At 41.3% G+C, this 25,176-nt stretch overlaps 1 protein-coding gene across 7 annotated transcripts in view; it reads left to right on the top strand.

Moving 5' to 3' along the window:
• LMO1 (LIM domain only 1) overlaps nucleotides 1–25,176 on the top strand; it is a 105,139-nt gene that overhangs the window by 9,091 nt on the left and 70,872 nt on the right. Inside the window, exon 1 of one of the 7 annotated variants that reach the window (XM_082195221.1) lies at nucleotides 49–191. The exons of 5 other annotated variants lie outside the window; for them this stretch is intronic. The gene's annotated coding sequence lies outside the window, so the exon portion shown is untranslated. Of the gene's footprint in view, nucleotides 1–48; nucleotides 192–842; nucleotides 961–25,176 lie in introns of those variants that run through there. One more of the 7 variants, XM_082195220.1, reaches the window with a different exon arrangement.

Consider the following 25,176-nt stretch of genomic DNA (forward strand, 5'->3'; position numbering starts at 1 on the left):
TGTGTGTATGTGTGTGTGTTTGGTAACTCCTCCTGTTTTAATTTCTGAGGCTAACTTATCCCTTGCAAAGAGTAAATGAATAGCATACAAGTACAGCAAAGGGTTCAAAGACAGATGTGGCATAGTTGTGTGTGACTGTGAAATGACCCGCGAGACGCAACTTAACACTGGTGGTTTCTAGGAAAAGTACGGTAAGTGAGAAAGACATGCTGTTTATAAGCATTGTGTGTGTGTCTGATATATCTGCTTCAGCTAGTCTTGGGGTGCCTGTGATACAGATTATCGTTGGTCAAGTTTAAGGGTAGCGTATGAAATGTTGCGCTTGGAATGCGAAGGGGCAGCTAGTAAGTTAAAAGAAGTGTGAGAGTTCAGAATCCTCCCTCCCCTCTACTGTTCGCTTCGTTTTCTCAAAAATGAAAGCGAACTTGAACATACTTCCAGGGAGAAGTTGTGTGTTAGGTTAAATATTAGTTCTTCATATGGTGGTTTCATTTAAGCACGTTGTCATTTACCAAGTGACAGCAGACAGTTTCTGCTATCTGTTTCTGCTATCTGTTGCTGAATAGCATGTATGTTGGTTGGGGTATGTGTTAGGGTATCAATGGGGAGAGAGTGACAAAAAAAAAAATCCCACACTGGATGTGGCCAGGTTTTCAGTGTGGAGATCAGCAGCAGCATTATTTTTCTTTTCCAGCCCACTTAGGATGATAAATAATGTTGCTGTTGAAGAAAGTGCTCAACATAACTTTTCATGCAGTTGGTGTATTATTTAAGGCAGCTCTGAATATTAAAACAAAGCAGTGTTGATTGCATAAGGTTGCTATTTACAACATTGGCTAGCTCAGTTTTTTTTAAAGGCAGCAGTCTTACACAAGCATCTAGAAATACGTCCCGTTGAACTTGCTGGAGCTTCTTTCTGACATGCATAGGATTGCACCATTCGTGTCTCTTTTATCAAAGGTAAGTTAACACGAGAGTGGAGTGGGACAGAGATAAAGCAACACGCTTGCATTTAAGAAAATTGTTAATGCACTGATGTGTTTCAGGATAACAGAAGTTCTTTGAAATTTAGGTTTTTCTCCCTGGCATGTAGTGGGGTGTACCTAATTTGGATGCTGGGAGCCCCCCTGAAAAGTATTGCAGTATTTAATGCATACACTGCTTTGATCTGCTTTACATAAGTTTAACAGTGCAATGCTTTACATCGGTGCAGTCCTATGCATATCTATTCAGAAGAGAGTTCCACAGAGTTCAGTGAGACATACTCTCAGGAAAGCATGCAACCTTACTGTATTTTTAAAACTCCTTTGATGTTTATTTAAGTGTATTACAATGTCTCTAAAATTCTTAGTTTGAGCTGTCAGTCATATGCACGAGTAAAAGCTGCCATCTAGAATTTTGTATTAACTGGACATGTGTGATGACAGAAGTTTTTCTACCAGTTCTGTTTGGCTTTATGAAAATGCCCTGGTGCTTAAAAAGTAAGTCGTCCAACAACATTTGTTCTAGCCTCTTTTCAATAATCAATAGATATGGCTTCAAATAACAAAGTGGTTTAAAATTATGAACAAAATAGTTATTTAGTATAGATTAGTATAGGTTAGAGATAGCAGTTTTGCAGAGAGAGTTGAAAGTGGTATCACTCATTTTTGTTAAGCACCCCAGAAACTCCACTTACTTCTTTTGTCGGGGTGTTGCTTTTGGTCAAAGAGGTGTTTCAGGTATTTGAAGCACTGCAAAACCTGCAAATCCTGTTTCCTGGAGCCAGTAAGGGATGAGTACACACACCACAGGCAACAGCATCTCTATCAGACCACTCTTTTCCCCCTGAAAAAACTGGCAGAATTAGCAAAGGTATTTCAGAGGGCTTACTGTTGTTAGACACTTGCTGAATGAACATTGTTGTTGTTGTTCTGTCCCAGCTTCTACCAACCTAGCAGTTCGAAAGCATACCAGTGCAAGTAGATAAATAGGTACTGCTGCAGTGGGAAGGTAAATGGTGTTTCCTAATGCTCTGGCTTCCGTTGCATCAAAAGCGGTTTAGTCAGGCTGGCCACATGACCCGGAAAGCTGTCTGTGGACAAATGCCAGCTCCCTTGGCCTCAAGCAAGATAAGTGCCGCATCCCATAGTCGCCTTTGACTGGACTTAATCGTCCAGGGGTCCTTTACCTTTTTACCTATTGTTCACGGAACAGATGGCATATATATATATATATATATATATATATATATATATATATATATAATGTGTATATATATATATATGTTACATGAGAGTAAGCTCTGCATACATAAGGAAGCACATCATAAGAGTACTGAGGTTGCAATGCTATGCATACTTACTGAAGAGTAAGCTCATTGAAAGCAGTGCATAAATTATGCTGTTGGCTTATAATTCTAAACGTTATTATCAGAAAGAAAGGTTAATTGTACACATGATTAGGATCAGGCCCAAACCTGCATGTGAATAAGAAATATTTGGCAGGCTGACCTTATTTTTTTACCCGTCCACTATAACTGTACTGATTTCTTTGTTTCCCTTCAGAGTTTCAAGTGTTCAGAGGAAAGCAACATCTTCTATGGTTGGAGTTTCTTGTTGTTTCTTTTAGTTCACACTTAGTTGAAGGTGTTGCACCGTTGAGACGGAGTTTGGTATCAAAGCCAAAAAGAAATATTTCATGACATGATGGTCTTTCTGAAATCAATAGGACTTGCATAACAGTGCCTGAGATCTCTGCTAGAATTTTTGGGTGGTGGTGTAATCTAACTAATACATGAAGGAAAACAAAATGAAGTTGTGTGCAGGAATTTAGAAACATTGTTTCATATGTAAAAGGGGTAAGTGAGGAGTGCAGTTCAGAAATAATAGAACTCCAACCCCACTCCAGCCGCCAAATTAAATATCCACATATCAAGTTAAACTAAAGTGCTTTGATAAATCTGTTTTAAAACCATTCCTTAATAAAGGAACTTTGACGGTTACTCTGCCTCTACTACCTAGTTTGATTTGCTGATAGCCTTGGACCACATTGTTTACATTAAAAAATAAATAAATTATTTTTTTGAGGAGGGGGTAGTTTGCCAGAAGCTGGATGCTTGGAGTAATGGATATCAAATAATTTTTAGAGGAATGCGTAGGTTAACTGCTTTTGCAATCCTTTACAAAATACTTATTATACAAAATGGTGCAAACCTCTACACCCGTTAATACCAAGAAGAGAATGAAAGAGCAGAAACCTGAACTGCAAAGATCAACCCCTGAATCTGCCCAGTCCCTGTTTGTATATAAGGTCTGATGGGCAAGGGAAGTCAAGTGAGTTGGTCATTCAAAAAGGTGGTCAACAGCTTAGGTCAAATGATCACCATGACAGTGAATATATTTGGAATTCATATTAATTTGGTATTTATATTTGAATTTTGCTCCTAAACGGTGTCTCCAGAACTTTAAATAAAATTCCAAATTTACCGTATTGGCCTGAATATAAGCCTCACTCCCCCCCCCAAATTATGCCAAAGTACGGCTTAAATTTGCGACCTTACAAAAATTGGCTTTTACGATTTCGCTGCTGAAACAAACATACGGTAAAATGGAATGGGTGTGAGCGCCTCTGGAATTTTAAGGCAGCGGCTTATATTCGCGTATTGTCTTTTCTCTCTCCCCCCCCCGCCCCCCGAATTTTAAAGGTGCAGCTTATATTCGGGCCAATACGGTACATGAATTCCAAATATATTCACCTGTCATGAGACGTGAGCATATCCCCCAAAATCACTCCATCAGGAGCATAAACTTTTGCAAAAGATAGCTCAGTGGTTAGAGCATGAAACCTTTAATTTCAGGGTCATAGGTTAGAGCCCCATGTTGGGCAAATGATTCCTGCATTGCAGGGGGTTAGACTAGAAGGCCCTAGTGGTCCCTTCCAACTCTACAATTCTATGATTCTGGGAAAAGCACTATTTATACCTAATCTCCAAATCCTGTATTTGAGTTTAAGATCCTAGTATTGGAATCTTCAGTTTGAAAATTCAGCCTTTGCATGTAGATTTCAGTTTGATGCTTCTAATTCATTTCATTTTGGAATTGCAGAAGGCATAAATTGCTGGTGCTACTTAGGCGTACTATTTAGTTAGCACTGTGTTTTTCTTGAATGGTTTTTTTTTAAAAAAAGTAAAAGTAACAATATGTAAAGGAGAGTAGATACGGATGAAGGTTGTTAGCAGTTGGAAACATCGGCCAGTTATAGAGCAAGACATTGATCAGCATATTGTAGCATCCATAGCTCTTGAACAGAACAAAGGTCACAGTAGCAGGAAGCATCAAGATTAGTTAGAGAACTCCAGGCACTTGACGTTGGGGTAGATTTCTCTAATAATAGTGAAAGTCAAAGCTTGCAGATAAATTGATCAAGAAGGGACAATCCACTTGATGTAAGATACCATTAGCAGCACACTTACGGGCATTTAAGAAGGCACTTACAGAGTAAAAACAAACCTGAAGTGGGGTGTTGACGGTATTGAAATGTGGGAATGGGAGATACCTGGTGTATTGATAGTGAAGAAACGGATGAGAGGGGAAAGCAAGTGACTCACTCTAAAATGTCACCTTAAGCACCACTCTGACTGCTTTCTACTTTGAGAAAACGATATGCATGTGCAACATTATGGAGCCATTGAACAGGCACTTCTGTATATTGTGCGTCCCACCAGTCCTCCTATAATGATAAATCTCTTTGCTTTGGAATAGATGCATTTCCAGGAGATATCCTGGTAAAAGTTATCTGTAATTACCTGCGGCAAATTGCAAAAAGAATTAGAAATACATTGCTGCTGAGGGACTCTGTAATGTACCTAGTTCAGAAAATTATGCAGTCTACTAGGAAGAATGAAGATACTTTGTTCAAAATGAGTGTTAAAAGTATCAGTTTATTAATTGTATTTATCATTGGCAATGCCAGAAAAGAAAAGAGAAAAGAAAAGGTAGTTTTAGCAGCGGTAAAAGTAGAAATAGATAAGTTTGTCGTTCTGGTATAGCATAAAAGAACGCCACCAAAACATCTTGCTTATGTAGTGGTAGTAACATCACAACATCTTAGAAGAACACACAATTCAGTTTCATCACTAAATATTGGGGATTGTCACATGTCAAACTGGTAGTACTGGTTTAAAAGTAATTCTTGGTTTAAAAGTAAATGTCAACCTAACATGAGTGAACAAGGCTGATGGCACATGGCTGAATGTAATAAACTGAATGGTTGTATGTGATTAAAAACATAGCTATTTTGGGGTCCCACACTAAGTACAGCACTGGCTTTTTAGAACATCAGTCTTAGAATAGGCAGTTCAAATGTGTGAAGCTACAGTATGTCTGGACAGAAATTTATTCCTCAGGGTCTTGAGTCAGTGGTACTTTAACCAATCTATTTTCTCCACCCAAAAGGAAAATGAGGTGTTCTAAGAGCCATAACAATGAATACATGTGACAGCAGAGAGCCTGGATCATCCACTGGACAGAGAATTTGCTTTGTAAGATCTGGGTTCAAAGCACAACTTTGCCACAGGTTTCCTAGGTTACAGTGAGCAAGTAAATATTTTCTGTCTCGTACTCTAAACATTGGAATATTCAGAGAGTGGTTGTGAGGAAGAGTGAGCTGAAATTTGTCAAGCGCTTGGCATGCCATTGAAAAGATTGATTGGAATAGACTTTTCTTTATTTTAAGGTAACATCAAGGCTGTAATCCTGTGATTATGGGCTATGCTTAAGGTTCATTTGAATCAACGGCAATTGCATGCATGTTGCTGTTGTAGGATGTCAGCCATCATTTGACTGGCTATGCTTGCAAACCCAGTTCCTAGAACTTTTCTAGGGAACAAAAACACATAATAAATAAAACCTGAGGCTGGATCCCTCCTTCAACTTGTGCTCTTAATTTCCAGATGTTGCTGTTGGGATCAGTTTGGATACTCTGTTTTAGCATTAATCACTGGAGAAGGGGGATGAATGTGTATGAAAAGTATGCACTTAAAGGTTTACTTTTAACTGTAGTATGGAAGAATCTTTGAAATGCAGGGATACAGACACTATCTTTCTATGGACTTGCATTCAGTGTTCATGTTGCACTCACAAGAGATGATAAAATATCAATCTCTTTGCTGTAGCAGCTCTTATGAAACACTGGAACTACAGAATCTTCAAAAAATGTTCCTTTTAAGAGCAGTACATTATTAATAAAGTAGTCCATTAGGTCTGGTGATAAAGGGTCAGAGAGTCTGAAATATCTGTCTCTCAAATGGTTAAGGAATTCATCACGGTTGGAGGATTAATTGATTTCATTTGGGAAGCATTTTAGGTCTTCACATTTCAAGTTCAGAGGTAGCTGTGCTCTGTAAATGTGACTTTCCTACTGGAAGTTCTTGTTTAATCCACATCAGATCATAAATTTGACCCCCCCCCCACCTCCCAGTGCAAGTGCGCCTCTGACTTGGACTGAACATTTGTATATTCATTAATCTGTATCCTTCCAGCTATCTTCCAAGGAGATCAGCATGGTGTTTTAGTCCTGCAACCACCCTGTGGGGCAACTGAGTCTACGCGAATCCACCCAGAAAGTGCCGGGATCTTGAGGCTGGGTTTCCACATTCAAGAGTACTGTTTAATCTACTTGCACCAAACACTTGCGCAACACTTTAAAATAGTTAGATGATGGAAAGAGCATCATTATAACCTCCAGGTGAGATTTCAGTATGGAATTTGAAGTTAACAAGACCTATTTATACCGATGTTAGTAAAGTTGGCAGTGTGTACATAAATTAATTTCAGCCACTTTTGGGCTTGCAAACAGCAATAAGAAACAGTTAGTGGCTGTGTTTGTACATAATGATAAGCATTCATTTATTGTGTTTGGAAAGAGTCACAATGCCCCTGCGAGTCCCACCCTCTCCCTTCTCAGATGTAGCTACAAAGAGGAATTCTGAAGTTGTTGCGTTTAAAACAGTTTGTTGCACCTGAACCCAATCAACGTAGGTAGTATTAACTATGGCTTGCTGAAATAAGTCAGCTTCAACCATGGTTATGAATCCGGTTTCTTGAAACCCACGGCTAAAGCTGACTTGTTTCAACAAAAGATATGTAAGATCAACCACAGACGGGACATTGTAAACAGTGGTTAAATGAAATCAGAAATGAGAATTTCCGACTGAAAGCTGCATTGGAGGAGGAGATGGGAGAAGTGGTGCATGGACTGAGGATCACTTAGGCTCAGTCCTCTCACAATAATCCATAGTCGACCATAATGTCCAGACACAGCCAGTGTGCGTTGTGGGTGCAAGTGCTGTTATTCATTTCAGGTCTGCAAGTACCTGTCAGCATTGTTATTTCCCATATCTATTAGGTTAATATTATTGTCCTCCTTTCTTCTTCTTCCAAGACACATCCTGAGATTATTTTTTATCCGCTTGGCTCAAGAAATTCTATCAGGAATAGCACTAGGCAGTACTGACGCATAATTGAATAGGTTTTAAAAAACAAAAACACTTGATTTATTCCTGGACAGTGTTGAAAGGTATGGCTCAAAGTCACTGAAAAGAAGGGGTTTGGTAGAGCAATTCTTTGTTCTGTACTTCCTTGAGCTGGATTTTCTCTTCTTAAAAAGATTGATACTTATATGCTTAAAGTGAAAGAGATTGGATGTGAAGTATGTGAGCGGCTACCTTCGTGTCTTCCGTGGAATGATCAAGAGCTGCTGCGATCTCACGAGCTGTGTTCAGTTTGGACGGAAGAAACAGAAACATATTGCAGTGGACTTGATTTCTAATAAATAAAAGCAAGTATAATGAGTGTGTAACTGGGGAGGAAGATAAAGGCAGCCATGCTTTAAATTGTTAATGACGGTGCCAATGGCTGCAGCTTTACCACAGCTGTTTAAATTGATCAATTTTGTTTAGGCAGTAGCCCGGCGTGCAGCCCTTTCAAGGGAGCTCCAAGATATTTTTAAAGACAAATCTGGATCTTATTAAATGGGCTTTTTAAAGGTCTGGAGTGCCAATATTGCAGATTATTTTTAAGGGTGGATTTGCTTTCTATTGTCACAGTTCCGACAGGAGCGCATTCTCTGTGTAACACCTCTAAGCCTCGGGCTCCTAATAAAACCACAGTTTTGAAACCACTTAACAATTAAAGTACCAGGATTGTTTGTGAGTGGATTCCGGACTGCAGCCTAAAGAGTTCCACTTGTTAATTTTTAACTAATGACACGTAATCAAAATGGTGGAATGGAACACCAGCACGAAATATGCCACTGCTTTGCCATGAGTTGTTGGCAGGCTTTTATTGACAGACTGTCATCTTGCTGGGCGGGGAGGGGGAAAAGTATATATATTCCAAGATTGTGGATGGCCCTTTAATAATGCTTAGCATTTATATAGCAGTTAAGAGTGTTTGAATCACTTTTCCTGTATTGTAATATTTGCAGCAACCGTGTAAAGCCACTAGGACCCCAATATGCTAACTCCAGGTGTGAGGACTCCCTAGCAAAATGCAGTGAAAGGCAGAAGCACTACAATTTGTGCCAAATGACTGTGAGCTGCCTGCTGGTCTAAATTTCACGCAGTTCCCTAGTGTCGCTGCAGGGCGCTGTGGGGTATTTAAAATGGCAGGCAGCTTCCCAGATCCAGCTGCTGACACAAGGTTTGCCCACAGCTGGGAGAACAGGCATGTAGGAAGGCTCAACCTCAGGGACAGTGCACCAACCCCCCTCTGGTCTGTGGGCCTCAGCACCTGCCTGAGGGTTCCAGATGCTGCACCCGGCCCTGAAGGTAGAGGTTAGAGATGGAAAATGTGACGGAGTGGTTTGCTGAAGAACATCAAGGGAATTCATGGCAGAGATGACTTTGAGGTTCTGCCGCTTAGCCACTGTTTGATACTAGAGGTATTCTGGTAGGTGTTTACTAGCATTTGTTCCATACATCCATGCCCAGTAAGGGCCAGATTTGTGTGTTCAGCCGCACTACCTATTTTTGAAAAGTTCATCTGCAGCGAGTACAAACAATTGGGGTAAACGGGACTTTTGTTGCTATTGGTCTGTATTCGTGGATGGGGGACTACTGAACTCTAATATGCAATGGCACCTACTCAGCTCAATGCTCTTTGGTTGAAGGTTGAATAAGCGGTTGAAGGTTTCTGCAATGGCACCAAAGGCTGGCGAAACCTATCCAGTAGCTCAGAGGAAAATGAGCCTTGTTTGAGCACTAGTTATTCCTTGGCCCCTATAATGTGTTTATAGTTGCGTAAGCTTAAGCTGAATCTGATTTCTTTCTCTCTTTTTTAAAAAAATCATCCTTTGAAAGGAAAATGGTTTCTATAAATATTCTGCTATAGATATGAAGCCAACAGTGGGCAGCCGCCTTACACCTTTTGACCTGTCTGCAAAGAACAGAGCTCTTCTCTGCAAAGGACTCCTTGATGTCTGTTTTTACTCTGTGCCCTTCCATTCATTTGCCTATACAAAGCAATAAAGGGTAAAACTAAAGTAACATAAATTGGTCTGTCTTCCTGAATCCATGTCTCGCTAATGTACCCAGATTAACTCAACTGTAAATTGTCTCCTTTGGATGTCGTGTCTTGCTGAAAGTTTCCTATATGATTCATGATTTGAATTGCTTTTAACAGCTATTGGCTAAGCAATATGGTAAATGTACAAGGTGATGCAATTGGCATTAGTGAGAGAGAGAGAGAGAGGATGCACAGGAGCATGTAATGCAGTCAATACTACATTAACTACTGATGCCCAATTACAGAAACTGGAAGAGTGGCTTTTAGGAGCATTAGGACTTGCAGAAGAGCTGAGATCACCTGCCGCTCCTTGCCTAAAAGCTTCACCCTTTATGCGCTGGGATCAAAGCAAACATTCAGTTGCTATTTTGTCGTGCACAGCAACAAAGGGGCGTGTGGGGAGGGGGCGGTTCTTGTTCTTTTCCTTGCCTAAAAAGAAGTGTCACACAGATGCTTTTAATGCATGTAAATTCATGTCTTCGTTTTTCAAGATTTTGCTCTCCCATCTCCTGGGGGGGGGAGGCCCTATTTGAATAAAGACTTTAACCACCACTGCTCTAACTAGTTCTGTTGCTCTGTGCCTTTGTCACTGAAAGACGTACTCTACCTCTCCCCCACTTCTTTTTTTGTCTTTAGTGAATTAGATGGAGCAGAATTCATCCTCCCCACCCCTGGTTTCTGCACTTTCTCTAATCCCAACCTGATTGTTTGAGAGGCGAGGTGCCTTAAGTCGCTAGAAAGCATTCTAAATATAGAGAGATGATGGCTTCATTTCCACTGAGGTGGTAAACCTGAGATTCAACTGTACTGCTTCAAACAGCAGTTGTGGACTCGCACGATTGAAAGTGCTTCTCCACACAAAATCAGTCAATAAAAATCCCAGCATGTCAGGGAGAAGGGTGGGTTAGATGCTTCCACCATACCACTTTCCCTGGGGGTAGGGGTTTGGGGGGCCCTTCAGGTTGGTGTTTTATTGAGGGTACATTCAGCAACATGTTATTGACAATACTAGGGCTAATACTGCATTAGCAGTGGATTTAACCTGTGTTATTAGTTATTCTATGATGATTTACCAATGCTACCACAGGATTTATGTCAGGAGGGGTTGCAGCACAACAAAAGCAAGGATTTTAGCAGGAAATTACAGGATATCTGCCCCAACAGGATCATGAGTGTAAATCTTCATGAATGTGCAGGATAGATAGATAGATAGATAGATAGATAGATAGATAGATAGATACAGTGGTACCTCTGGTTGCGGACAGGATCCATTCCGGAGCTCTGGTTGGGTCCTGAGGTTTTTGCAACTGGAGGTGTCTTGTGCATGTGTGCAGCTTGGTAGAGCGCTTATGTGCATATGGCATATGGAAGGCTAGGATGAAACAAGTTGTTTGGGATAGCTAGAGTTCAGCTGGTTGAGTAGAGTACAACAGACAAATACTTTAAGCTCTTGGGGCATCAAAGAAGGAGCAACTGAAGCCCATACTTTAAAGATACAAAGTTTTGACACCTAGAGTTCAAATTCCATGCTGTAACTCTCAAATATTATTTTTCACTGTTTTTAGTCTAAAAGTAATTTGCAATATTTAGCTCATCCTTGAGAAATACAATGTGATTCCAGTTTTACAGATGAGAGGAAGGGAGATTGATGCTTGTCTAGGAGCTGTTCAGTGGAGTTAATGACTGAACTCTGATTTGAACTTCATGTTGATAGGACAGAGTGCAGTGCTATCTACTGGACCATTGTATGTGGCAATTTATAAGAAATAAGGAGAGGGTGTAAGCCAGTGGTCAGTGTGCAATGTCGATTCTTAACTTCCACCTCTCTTGTTTCATGTCAAAAAGTAATGACATATGCGAATAATTTTATAATTAGGCACAAGTCAAGCACAAGGAATGATTAAAGCCACTGGGAGCTTGAAAGGGTCTAGCATTGAAATTGTAGCAGTGCAGAGCGAAAGGTTTGTATTGTAATGTTTAGTGAAGTAAGTTTAGTGGAATGAAGAATGCCAAGACTGAGGGCTCATAGACATCATGACCACTACACAGAGGTAAGTGGAAATAGCCTCCATCTTGCTGTGATATGCAGGGCAGCTGGGTTCTACCTTCTCCGCCACGGTGTGGCAAATCGACCTGCATGTTAAAGCCACTGAGTAGATATCAAGTGGCCTCCATAGAGTGGTCTCTTTGGAACCCCCTCCTCTTCAGTATTAGACAGGCACCACCTATGTTATGTTTTGGTGCCTCCTGAAGGCCTTTGTCTTCCAACAAACCTGTTAAGTTGATATCTTTTCCAGTCTGCATTACTACTGGAATTGTTTATACAATGTTTTATTGTTTTACCACTTGCTTTCTGCCTTGGGCTCCTTTGGAAACGAGGGAGAGATATAAATTTAGGATGGAGTTCAGCGTCATGTTGTGGAGAATGTGCCACCAGAACAAGCTTTGCTACTTACCAAATGGAACAATCCTCGCCCCCCGCATGCTGTTCTGGGTGTTTTTCCAACCCTCCTGATCCAATTTTAGGGTTTGGGAAAAGCCCTCATGCAGAGCTTTTGTTGATGAGACTCAAAAGAAATAGTATTAAGAAATAATGGAGCAACCTTATCAGTGTCTTCAAAGAGCAATTCTAAGAGGAGGAGCCGAAACTATTGTTGTCTTAGTCCCAGTTCATACATTCAAAAATCAGGCATTCAAAGTGGATTTAATCACTGTAGCTGTATAGGAAAAATAACATAGGCGCTGGATCCTCTTTGTCAAAAAAGAATTTTTGGGAGCCCTCTGACATCCTTATCCTTTGGAAAGAGAAAATGCATGAAGGACTTCTTGACAACCTCGTGGACCTAAGCTTCTATGTTACTTTTGTGGCAAAGAGGGAAGATTTAGGAAATATATCATCTGACTATGACTTAGATTCCTAGACTGAGACATTCCTTCTTTGTCCTGCTACTTTGCATGGAAAGGAGCAATAGAAAGCAGTATGTTTTCATCGCCTTCCTATGAATATATCCACCCCCCTTTTTCATAGAGGGAGAAAACTCAAGTCAAATGCTAATAAATCCCAGAACAGGGATGGCCAACATGGTGCTCTCTATATGTTGCCAGGCTACAACTCCCATTAGCCCCAGCCAACATGGCCAAGGTCAGTGGGAGTTGTAGTCCTACAACATCTTGAGGGTACCACATTGTCCATCTCTGTCCTCAATATATAATTTCTCAAAAGAATTCATGGGTATCCTTACTGATGAATCAAGAGTGCATACTAGTGTTGTTCCTGTCTTGGCTAATACTTTTGCACGTCTGCATATGTTTTGTTCAATCAAGTATTGGGCAGAATCAAAAATTGGGAGAGGATTGTTGCTGTTAGCTCTTCTTTATCAGTGCTCCTTTGCAGACCCAAAAGACACTCAGGAGAAGACCAAAAAGTCATCCCCTGGCCTGCAATCAGGGCAAAGAGTGTGTAATGTTCTGGGGTCATGAGTCTGCTTGGTTAAGATCTGGTGGTTCTCATAAATCTTGTTAGAAACGGATGCCAGTGGTTCAATATGCAAAACACTTCCAACACATGCTAAGTTGTTTAAACAAGCAATAGCTTCCAACTGGTCAAACTCTTGTGATCAATGTTTAGTTTAATGAGCATTGTTGACAATATTTCCCCTGTAACAGTTCAGGTCCACAACCCCCAAAGTTTAAGAAACCTAGGCCTCCTTTTGATTTTAATCACACACCCTTGCACTCTGATACTTTCCTTGGTGAAGTTCTGGGCTCACATTCCTAGTTAAGATCACAGGCACACACACCCATATGACTCATTTGTTAGCCTTTTCTTTTTGGAAAAAAGTGCACTCTTTAAGTGGGCTGCTCAGCGAAATAGGTACATTCATAAAATAGCTGATTGAAAAGCAATATTTCAGATAAATACAAGCCAGTGATCTATCAGCAGCTGTAATAAAAGCTGGGCTTCAGGCTGTGATTTTATTTTGAAATAATAAGAATTGCTTTATTCTTTTTACTTGAGTTACCATGGTAATTCTGTCGTGTAGCAGTGTTATATTGATTTAGAAAGTGGACAGTAATATTTCTTTTGTGTTACTCTGTTTCTAGGGGTTGATTTCTAATTTCCACTTGGAGATTACTTTTATAAATTTCTTAAGTCCTTCCCCCTTTTTTCTCTAGCAGTGTAATTTCCCTCTCACACAGTGCTATTTTCTGAGCTTATTGGTTTGCTCTTATTTTAAATTAAACTTGCAGGCTTCAAATATTGAAATGACATCTTTGTCTGTGTCTGTACTTTGGTTTAGCAAAATATTACAGTCTGGTGTTTTATACTTAATAATTTAAGGGAAGCTTTATGGCTGCCATCAGTGGTTCTTGGGTAACGTATGACTAAACCAACAGAAAGCGTGGACCTCTAACATTTTAATACTGTGTAATGATGCCTCAACATTGCATACCATTTCCTTGTTAAAGAAAAATGTACCTGGTATGCAAGAGCAGGTTTTAATAATTAAGATCTCAGGTTATTTATGTGAATTTATAATAGCTGGCTTGGTTTCTGCCTTCTTAACTTCCAAGGTAGCTAAGAAAATAGCCAGTTCAGTGCATGAGGAGTTTGGCGCGATGGGGAGACAAAGCCTTCCATACATTTTCTTCTTTCAAAGTGTTCTTCCATGTCTGCGCAGGTGGTAGCTAGAGCAAAATTATTAAAAAGCAAACACCTAAAACGGCGACAGCTAAAATGCAACACGGTTGTTGTGCCCATAGGACATCTACTCATAATTGCTGGCATCATGTAGTGTTCTTAAACCTTGGGTCACCAAACGTTAAACTACAATCCCCATCATCCTTGACCATTGCCAGCTAGAGGTGATGGGAGTTATAGTAACTGGTCCAGAAGCTTCAACTAGTACCAAATGCTGAGGTCTGGCAGCATGTAATTCCACTGCTGAGACAGCTGCACATTCAAGATTCTTTTGTCAATTCGCAAAGACCTCAACAACTTGGGCCCCAAGTATCTGATCTCTTGTACTCCATCTTGATCATTGAGATCCCCTGTTGGGGCATTTTCTCGGGATTGCCCACACCCTTGAGGTATGGTCAGACTTCATAATGGGCTGAGCCTTTAGTGCAGGAGGGCCTGCCCTATCGAACTTCGTACCAGTAGAGGTTTGCCAGGAACCATCCCTGCCTCCTTTCAGACATCTTTGGAAACTGTAATATTTAGACACACCTTCACAATCTGAATTCCTCTTTTTAGCCAGCCAGTCTCTACCCATTTTGCATTGATGTTTTGAATTATGCTTAATAGATGCATGTGGACTGGCTTTATTGTGTATGCTGTATGATTTACATTCTGAAAGTGTGGGTGGGTAAATAAATAAATAAAGTTTGACAGGATCTGTGGCCCAAGGCCATCTAGGAACCCTGGTATAATAATAAGCCCTCTTCCTTTTTCTCCTCCTGACCTTAAACCATTTTTCTTTCCTCTTTTCCTTTCTACTGTTCCTTTTTCTTGTTCCCTACTAGTTGTCAATATGTTTGGGGGGAGACTAGTTCAGGCCCAGGTAGCAAAGTGCTGCACTCCAGATGTTGGACCACAACTCCCATCATCCTTGACCATTGGCCATACTGCCTGGGGATGATGGGAGTTCTAGTCCAACAACACCTGGAGGCCATCACTCTTTCATGTTCAAAAGAGTAGATTTAGGGAGGGATTGAATTGTCCTACTAGGTTTATAAAATATAAAATGTATACATTATTATTATTTTTAAAAAACAAACTATGATCCAGTTTCAAACATTTAGGAGCTATAACTGATCTGCCAACAACATTGCCGTACCTTTGGTGCTAGTTATCAACACTTTTGGTCTGGATACCCAACTGCCGAAGATCATGTATCCGTTATCTGTTACATTTAATTGCTTATCAGCAACTTCCTCTAAGCGCATGAGAAATAATGCTCACATGATACTCTTCCTGGGAAGGGTTTGTCTTAGGAGTCTATCCTTGCATGTTTCTTTGATCAGTTCCCTCCACTGAAATCAATAGGGATCCCTGTGTCGTCTGTGTTCCACAGATCTACGAACACACTCACTGATCCTTAGATGAGACTGATGTGCTTTTTAGTTATAAAGTGACCTGCAAAGGTTGTCATCCAATTCCTGAAGGTGCTCATAGATTGATAGAATTGTAGAGTTGGAAAAGACCCTGAGGGCCATCTAGTCCAACTCCCTGCAGTGCACAGCTAGTAAATATTTGACATCATTTTTAAATTGGGCATAATTTTACAGATTGAGAAAGGCATCCCACTTAGGATTCTGTCTATTTAGAGGATCAGGACCTAATTTTATTACTTAAGACAAAGGTAGTTCTTCATTTGCTTTAAAACTTTGTACAGTGGTACCTCGGATTAAGTACTTAATTCATTCCAGAGGTCTGTTCTTAACCTGAAACTGTTCTTAACCAATATAATATTATTTCCCAATATAATATTGGGAAATGTGAGACGAGGATAAAAAATAAACGGAAAATTATCAGACAAGCTGAGGGAAGTTCTGGAAAAAAGGGTTTAAGTTAAAAGTGGATGTATAATTTTGGGGGAAATTTTTTTTTATGGAAAATCTAATAAAAAATATTTATTAAAAAAAAAAAGAAACTGTTCTTAACCAGAAGCACCACTTTAGCTAATGGGGCTCCCTGCTGCCGCCGCGCCGCCGGAGCATGATTTCTGTTCTCATCCTGAAGCAAAGTTCTTAACCCGAGGTACTATTTCTGGGTTAGTGGAGTCTGGAACCTGAAGCATATGTAACCTGAAGCGTATGTAACCTGAGATTACATACATACATACATTTGGGAAAAATGGTTCAAATGTGAGGGCCGATATGAAACAGTAGAGTTATTTTTAATCTGAGAACAAACTTTCAGCATGCTTTACAAATCACCCACCTTGATATTTTTGCACATAAAGCAGGTGAGAGTCCCTAGCCATCCTTTTGACGTCACTTGGCCACAGCTTAAATGCAAATGCATCAAATTAGGAAGCCTATCCCTTGTAGCCTTGGGCTTCTCTCTCAAACCTGCTATTCTAGAATGGCCTTATTGTTTGGATACAACCAATATTTTTAATCAAAATTCACTTGGCAGGGAAAACCCTGCACATTTCATTGCAGCCTGAAGATATGTTTATTTTATTTTTCTGCTAGATGTTTCGCTTGATTTTTTAAAAAACCCATTACTTTCAAAATACAGGACAAGGTAAATCTTGGATTCTAAAAGTAATGTTACCTAAGATCCTGGATTAGCTATGCAAGGCTGAAATGAATAGCCTTTCATAGAAGACAGCATATCCCAGGGTGAGGGAACTAGTGATCCCAAGTGCTGGATGTTGCAGATCTCCAGCTCCCACCATTGTCCTTGCTGGCTGGGGCTGGTGGGTGTTGGAAATCCAAGGACCACTGCCGGAAGATCTTAGAATTGTAGAGTTAGAAGTGACCCAAGGGTCATCTAGCCCAATCGCCTGCAGTGCAGAAATCTCAACTAAAGCATCCATGACAGATGGATCCTTGAATCCAGACTTGCAGATCCTCAACTTGAACGCTGGCCTAATTTCTAATGCTTAGGTGGTTAGGTGCAGTGCCTTCTGTTGGACTGGAGACCATAATTCTTCCCTTGCAGGAGATATTGCTAAATAGGAAGGCTGGCAACCTGGATCTGAGTGAACTTCATAAGCAAAAGAAAGACCTTCCAGGTCATGCCCAAGTGATCATCCTGGATGCTTGATTCATATATAACTCGTTGACATGGTAACAGCATCGCATAGTTTCACTACATCAGTTTTCCATGGTGATAGTATTTGAATGTATCGTCACACATAGTGAGTGCATAAATTGACTACTGTAGTCTTCACTAGGGTTGAACTAGGTTGAAACACTAGCCTTCCATAAATGTCAACTCTTGCCACATGCAGATGAAGTCAGATAGCTTCAAATTGATGACCTAGCCTGAAGAAAGGAGGACAATTGAGCACAATTAATGTTAAATGTTAACATGCAAAGCGAGCAACTGGGGGACTCCTGGACAGTGAAAATTCAGGCATAAAATTCCAAGGCAAGCCAGCTGCTTTTCAGTTTTTATGCAAAGATCTGGATACGGTTTTTGAGTACTTTTAGTTGAAACCATTTTGAAACTTACCCAGTCATCAGGGACCCTAAAAAGTCAGGGTATCTGCTCATGTGTTTTCTAAGTCTGTCCAGTCAAACATGCTTAAAAACCCTTCTTCAGACCTTAGTGCTCAACACATAAAGATCTGAAGGACCATGCCTAGAGATGATGGCACACCCCCTGTGCCTTCTCTAGTTTTTGCTGTGGCATATTGTGTGTTCAGATGAACACCAGAATATAGCTAAAGCTTTTGAAGGATGAGTAATCCAGGTTAAATCTGTGTTCACCTGAAAAGTTCACTAGCTCTCTGTGGACAAGCCACTATTTCTCAGTCCACACATTCATGTCCCTTAGCTCTGAATAATTACTTGCCTGTGTAACAAAAGCCATGAGAGCTCAAATGCTAACAAATAGGTATTTCGTGTCATCTGGAGCACAATAGTTTTCATTGCTGGCAGCTGTAGGCCGTCAAATAATAATCACTGAGATGCATATAAATGCGTAATCATTCTACCTTAAGTCTTCTTTAATAAGGCTGCAAATACAAAGGAAATCCATATGCATAAATATTTTCCTAATATGCGTGGGGACAGGTGGAGAACGATAACTAAACATTCAGAGCTGATGGTGTTGGTGCTTGTTTCCATTTGTGGACACATAGAGCAATGAAAAGTTGAGCAGGGCAGCAAAGGATTTCTAGTACATGAAGGCAAGACACCAGAGTCTAAGCAGGAGTAGCTAACCCCAGTTCAGGGGCCTAATCTGGCCTCCCACAGGAATTTTTTTCTACATCCCCTCCAAGACCCAGCCTAGATATAAAGCCCAGCACCCTGACGGCAGTGCAGATTGCCCCATCCCCAGTCATCAGATCAATCATTTGATGAGCAGAGGGAAGGGGCGATTACCCCCCCCCCCATTTCTGCTGATTTTCATGTGTGGCTGGCTTTGAATGCTTGGGAAAGTGTGAGGTGACCAGATCCACTGTTAGTCACACACACTGTTGGCATAATGAGTCCATCCCCAGAGGCTTGCTCAAGGGTAAACATGGCCCTTGGAAAAACATGTTATTCTCCCATTAGTCCCAAACATTATTAGTCATCATATGTGGCAGGCGATTGCAAAGGCCAGGGCCTTCTCAGTTGTGGCACCGATGTTGTGGAAACCTGTCTCCGGGGTAGTTTACCTGAACCCATCTTTATGTTCTTTTTGTGGCTTTGTCAAAACATGGCGCTTTAGCGTGGTGACTGAATGCTTTTAGGATTTTCTTCTACTTCTTTGATAGTTGATTCTCCTTCATGGGTTTTTTAAAGTTATTACTGTTGCTGTGCTTTGATTGACTTTAAGAGGTGTGCATGTGTGTTTGTCAGAAACACATTTTAAAAATAAAACCAGTTAATACTGTTTGTTTGGTCTGAGATAAAGAGAAACAGGGAGAGATCACATGAGGGGGAATCAATATCCTGACTTCCCCAGCTACTGTTAGTATCTTGGAGAGCCTTGCCTCAAGGCATGGCCTAAAAATACAAATAGATAAATAGATATGTCAGTGAGTTTATGGTCTGTATGTTGCTTGGACAAGATATTTGAGGCTCCCGCCATCTGCTTTAGACTGTAATTGCAATTTGTCTCTCCCTCTACAGTTCATTCGATTATGACTATAAAACACACCTTCTGGGATGGCATAATTGGGCAGCTCAGAAGTAATCTTGGTTTCCACAGGAGAGAAGTTTGCAAACTGATGTATGTAGTACCAGAACTCACTAAGAATCTGATTAGAGGCAGGAAGATCTTGCGCAAGGACTGTAAGCTCCCTGTTGATTTGAAAGGGTCAATAGATTGACACTGGCCTAACTACTGTGGATTAAGTTAGGTTTGATTCAAATGCTACTTTGTTTGTAGTACTGATTGGGCTATTCTCCAAGAAGCCACTGTTAACATAGTATAAATACACATGGGCCTTCCATTTAGTGCTATGCTTACTGTTCAGCAGTTGTGGATACTCAGCAACAGACATGGCAAGATGGCGCCAGTATAGCTTGTCTTTGTTTCTTTTCGCTTTCTCTTCTCTCTCTTCTTTCTCACATATGCACCATCCCATCTCTTTCTATTTTTAAACAGCATTTGAAGATCCATCTTTAAGAAGAACTGTCATTGTAGCCTTCAGCTCTTCCTCTCCTTGGGTCTCCTTCCCCTTGCCTTATTGTCTGTCTCTGGTTGCTTCCATGTGAGTCCTCATTCCCAGGAATCGCCAGAGAAATTTACAGGGAGTTAGAGATGGAGGAGAATTTTGTTTGGTCTGCTTTTTCAAACTGAGCTGACACAATTCATGCCTCACAGGCTAGTACACAGATCAGAATGTAATTATCCTTCAGGTTTTGCACTTCTTTGAATTTTGCATCACACTTTTTGTTTCAAAAATGTATTTAAAATGTGTCTTTTAGGGTAAAAGATGTTTAGAAATGCATCCACTGAGATGAAATAACATACTGTATTTAAGTGCATGTTTATGATAAAATATTTATTTACATATGTATTAAAATAAGTACAACTTTTTGTATAGATACTTTTAAAAAAGAAAATGCAGATTGATTCAGAAATGAGACTAAATGGTCTTATGAATGAACACATGAAATAGACATAGATCTGAAGTATAGTGTTTCAGCCATCCGTACAGAGAATCCCTGCTAATTTGTTGGTAATTGAATTCCATTTCCCCCCTGAGTTATCTGTCCTTTTTTAAAAAAATGAATCTGAATTTTCCAAGTTGCTGTGGCGTTTAAGCACCTCACTTTAATGTATAAACTATTAAAGTGCTATTGATGCACTATAGTGTGGCTTATGAGTTAGGGTGACATACTTTGCAATGCTGTTGTGGAAGAAAAGTTAAGGGAGAGAAGCAGAAATCCACCTCCTTCGAGTGAGTCAAATTCCTAGAGGAGCAAGGGCTGTTTTTGGTACCCTGCATGTTGGTAGAGGCAGTGAGAAAGTGCCCTCATTCATCCCTGGAACTCTCCATTCCCTTGTTCTGTGACATACACCTGCATGTTGCTGTGCAGCCTCAGATGGAGCATCTGCCTCTTGCTCTAGCTTCTGCACTTCAGAGACGATGGGGGCATAATGTCCTTGAGCACCAGCAGCTTTTTGGCATTTTGGACGTCTATCTCAGTGGCCAGCTCCCCCCCCCCCCAGTGATATGCCTGGACAGGATGGTACAATCTTGGGGTTGGGGAGCACCAGGGTCACCATTTGCTGCCATCCCCATATCCTCTGCAGCCATAAGCCAGCACAGCAGGTAATCTAGACCCTGTGCACCGTGCATTTTCCATTCCCTGTAACTTTTAAATTTAACTCACAGCTGTTGGCATTTCTTTGGAAAAGGTGTATATTTTCACTGTTCAGATATATATATATATATATATATATATATATATATATATATAACTTTTGAAAAGGCAGCAGTCCTTAGCGCATTATTTTTTACAATGAGTAAGTACCATTGCATTCAATGAGGCTTACTTCAGAGTAAAATGTTCTTAAGATCTCACAGCAAGGCTGCAATCATCTACTTTTGCCTTTGCTGTGGAGACGGGCATTGTGGGGCGTTAATATAGAGCTGTATTAAATGGTTTGTGGAACCACAATTATAATTGCACTTCCAGCTGATTGGGGGGAAAGCAGTGCTTCAGCAGCCCCACAGGATCCTAGTGTGGAAGCAACCTACATAATATTAGAATAGAGAGAGAGAGAGAGAGAGAGAGCTTGTTTCCTTTTTTAACTGCTGCCCACAGCTTATTATTTAAGTCATATAGAACAGTAAAGGTGATTGCTACACAGCATTTGCCAAACTAGTTCCTAATACTTGCCGTTTTCTTTCTGTGAGATGGTTTACACTTAATGCTGAAACCAGGTGTAGGAATCAGGATCAGGTTGCGGGATCACCTGTGCCAGCCTTTGCCAACCCAGTGCCCTTGAGATGGGTGTTACAGTCCAAAGTATCTATGCCTTGCTATGAACATAGCCAGGATCCCAAGCTTTCTGCATTGAGTGTTTTCTAATGTGAGATCCCATAGGCCACCCCTACTATTTAAAACAAGTGCAGCATTAAATCTCAACCAGTCCTAATAGATTTTTGCAAACAAAACAAAACAAAAACCATTGGTGGATATTCTATCTATACAGCACCATTAATATTGGGGTTTTTCATCAACCAGTCTAGGGAACTGGGATGACAGCTGAAAGGATGTATTTTGCATCCAACATATAAGCCAAAAGAATGCAACAAAGCTAACATTATTTTGGTTCATCCTTGTTGATTCAGTTTGTGACATGAATAATTAGGTGCTGATAGTCGTTGAGGAAGATGGCTTTGTCTCTCAGAACTGTGAGGAAGAATAAATTGGCTGTTATGCCATTTCGTGAATTAAATGTCTCTTGTTTTCCTCCTTGCATTGTTTTGCTGTTTAGGGGAAGAGAGAAGAGGCTTTGTTTATGCATTTGCTCCATCTTCTTCTCATTTGATGGAGATGCTGACAGTAGCTGAGTCAGAGCACCTGCAAATAAGAGTTATAATGTACTTTACGGTATATGGTTTACACATTTCTTTAAAACAGAAACGGTGTCCTAGAAATATACAAAACAATGCTCAAGCGAGGATGCAATCTTGTAGCTCCATCAAGAAGCACTCTGAGCAAATATATGATTCCTTTGAGTTTTTGGATGAACAGAGGCCATAATTCAGGCCAGCGTAACTCAACCTTCTTGAGTCTGCTGCCTTTGGATCTACACCCGACCCCTTATTGACTTGCTGGCCAACAGAACTCCCCAGCTAAATTTCCTTCAGATTCTCTCATGTGTGCAAATGCCCAGTAACATAAGCAAGCAAAGTTCTTGGTGTAAGTAAAGTTGCTACTAAGTTTCACCTGCAGGCTGAGAATTAGTGACAGTTCTCAGGCAGATTTGGCACATCCCCAAACATAAGGAACTAGATACAGATAGGTAGCCATGTTGGTCTGCCATAGTCAAAATAAAAAAATTCCTTCCAGTAGCACCTTAAAGACCAACTAAGTTAGTTCTTGGTATGAGCTTTCGTGTGCATGCACACTTCTTCAGATACACTGAAACAGAAGTTGCCAGATCCTTCTATATAGAGAGAAGGTGGGGAGGGGTATTACTCAGATTGATGGCATACTCAAATGCCAACAGTGTCCTTCAGCTCTCTATATTGGACAAACAGGCCAAACCTTACGCCAAAGAATAAACGGACATAAATCTGACATCAAGAATCACAAAACAGAGAAACCAGTAGGAGAACACTTCAATCTCCCAGGACATTCTATACAAGATCTCAAAGTAGCTGTTTTACTACAAAGGAATTTCAGAAATAGACTGGAAAGAGAAGCTGCTGAATTGCAACTCATTACCAAACTTAAAACCATGGAGAGACCTGGTTTGAACAAAGACATTGGATTCTTATCTCATTATACATGACTTAGCCATTTTTCACCTTCTCACCCCTTGCCTTTTCCTGTAAGACCTATTGCAGTCGTTAAGAGTCGTCAACAGGCTCATCTCAGCTATCTGCCAATCTCCCATTCCCACCACCCTTCTGAGTAATACCCCTCCCCATCTTGTTTAAGACAACATCTTAAAAAGCAGAGACATCACCTTGCCAACAAAGGTCCGTATAGTAAAAGCCATGGTTTTCCCAGTAGTGATGTATGGAAGTGAGAGCTGGACCATAAAGAAGGCTGATCGCCGAAGAATTGATGCTTTTGAATTATGGTGCTGGAGGGAGACTCTTGAGAGTCCCATGGACTGCAAGAAGATCAAACCTCTCCATTCTGAAGGAAATCAGCCCTGAGCGCTCACTGGAAGGACAGATCGTGAAGCTGAGGCTCCAATACTTTGGCCACTTCATGAGAAGAGAAGACTCCCTGGAAAAGACCCTGATGTTGGGAAAGATGGAGGGCACAAGGAGAAGGGGACGACAGAGAATGAGATGGTTGGATGGTGTTCTTGAAGCTACCAGCATGAGTTTGATCAAACTGCGGGAGGCAGTGGAGGACAGAAGTGCCTGGCGTGCTCTGGTCCATGGGGTCACGAAGAGTCGGACACGACTAAACGACTAAACAACAACAAAGAGTGTTGGAACAGTTGTTAGTGGAGGAAGAAAGCATGGTAAAAGCCTGTCCATAACAACAACCACAACCACCACCACCACCCACATAGTACAATAGGGCAGGGCAGTCCAGGAGATGGAGTGTCTAGGAGAACTCCAAGTAAGCAGCTCGCTCCAGCAAGTCTTAGAGTGGACTGAAAGGTTTTATACTCTCACGGCAAGTTTACCACTCAGAGGTGATGCAACTCCTGGACTGCCCTGCAACTCCTAGGCATCTTTGAGGCTGTAAAGGGACAGGTCTCTGGCATGGAGCTCAGCCCAGACACTGTTCTATTCCAAAACATCCTTGCATTGATGAAATGACATGGGCGTGGAGAGATCACTTCCTGGGGAGGGGGGGCAGAGCACTCCAGAGCTCTTGATCTGCTCTGACTCTGGCTCTGACTCAGACCAAGAACCTGCTAGATGAGGCCAGTGGTCCAACTAGTCCAATATCCTGTGCTTACAGCCAGGGACGCGGACTTATAAAAAATATTGGGGGGGCCGGGAAAGCTCGTGAAATGTAAATAAGCTCATGAATATGCAAATAAGCTCATGAATATGCAAATAAAGCGGCGGCGCCCCCTCGTGAGCGAATAGGGGAGAGCGTGCTGCTGCCTATTTATCAGCTCCGGAACAGCTGATATGCGGGAAACCTGGGGCTAGAGGCAGGAGCCCCCGCCCCCGGGGATTCCCTAATCTCGTGGGGGACGGCCGGGGCTCTCCGGCTAGGGCGCGCGGCTGGCTGGCTGGCGAGGGAGCAGGTGGGGAGGAGGCGGGGGACGGCGGCGGCGCCCGAGATTATTGGGGGGGCTGAGCCCCCCAAAAAATTTTTTTGAGGGGGCTCAAGCCCCCTCAAGCCCCATGGAGTCGGCGCCTATGCTTACAGCGGCCAACCAGATGGCTATGGGAAGCCCACAAGCAAGACCTGAATGCGAGAGCATTCTTCCCTCCTGCAATTTCCAGCAACTGGTATTCAGAGGCATGCTGGCTCTGGCCCTAGACGTACAGCTTAGCCATCAGAGTTAGTAGCTATTGATGATTGTGTTGCTGGTTCCTGTATTTCCCCCTTGAGTCACTGATCCGATGGATCTGCTCCATCTTTTAAGTCAGAGCTCGCTCTGCTCCTCTGAGCCGGGGTCCTTCACAGTGTCTGTTTTCCATGGGACGTTTCATGAAGTAAATGTATACATTGGTAAAACATGAATATTGCTTGTATCAAGAGACTCTTTTTAATAGATGGTTACTACCACTTGCTTTGATGCAAAAAAAGTTGATTGTGAAATTGAATGTGGGATATAGAGTGAAAGCTG

The sequence above is a fragment of the Podarcis vaucheri genome (assembly GCF_965113315.1).
Source record: "Podarcis vaucheri genome assembly, chromosome: 1".
NCBI lineage: Eukaryota > Metazoa > Chordata > Lepidosauria > Squamata > Lacertidae > Podarcis > Podarcis vaucheri.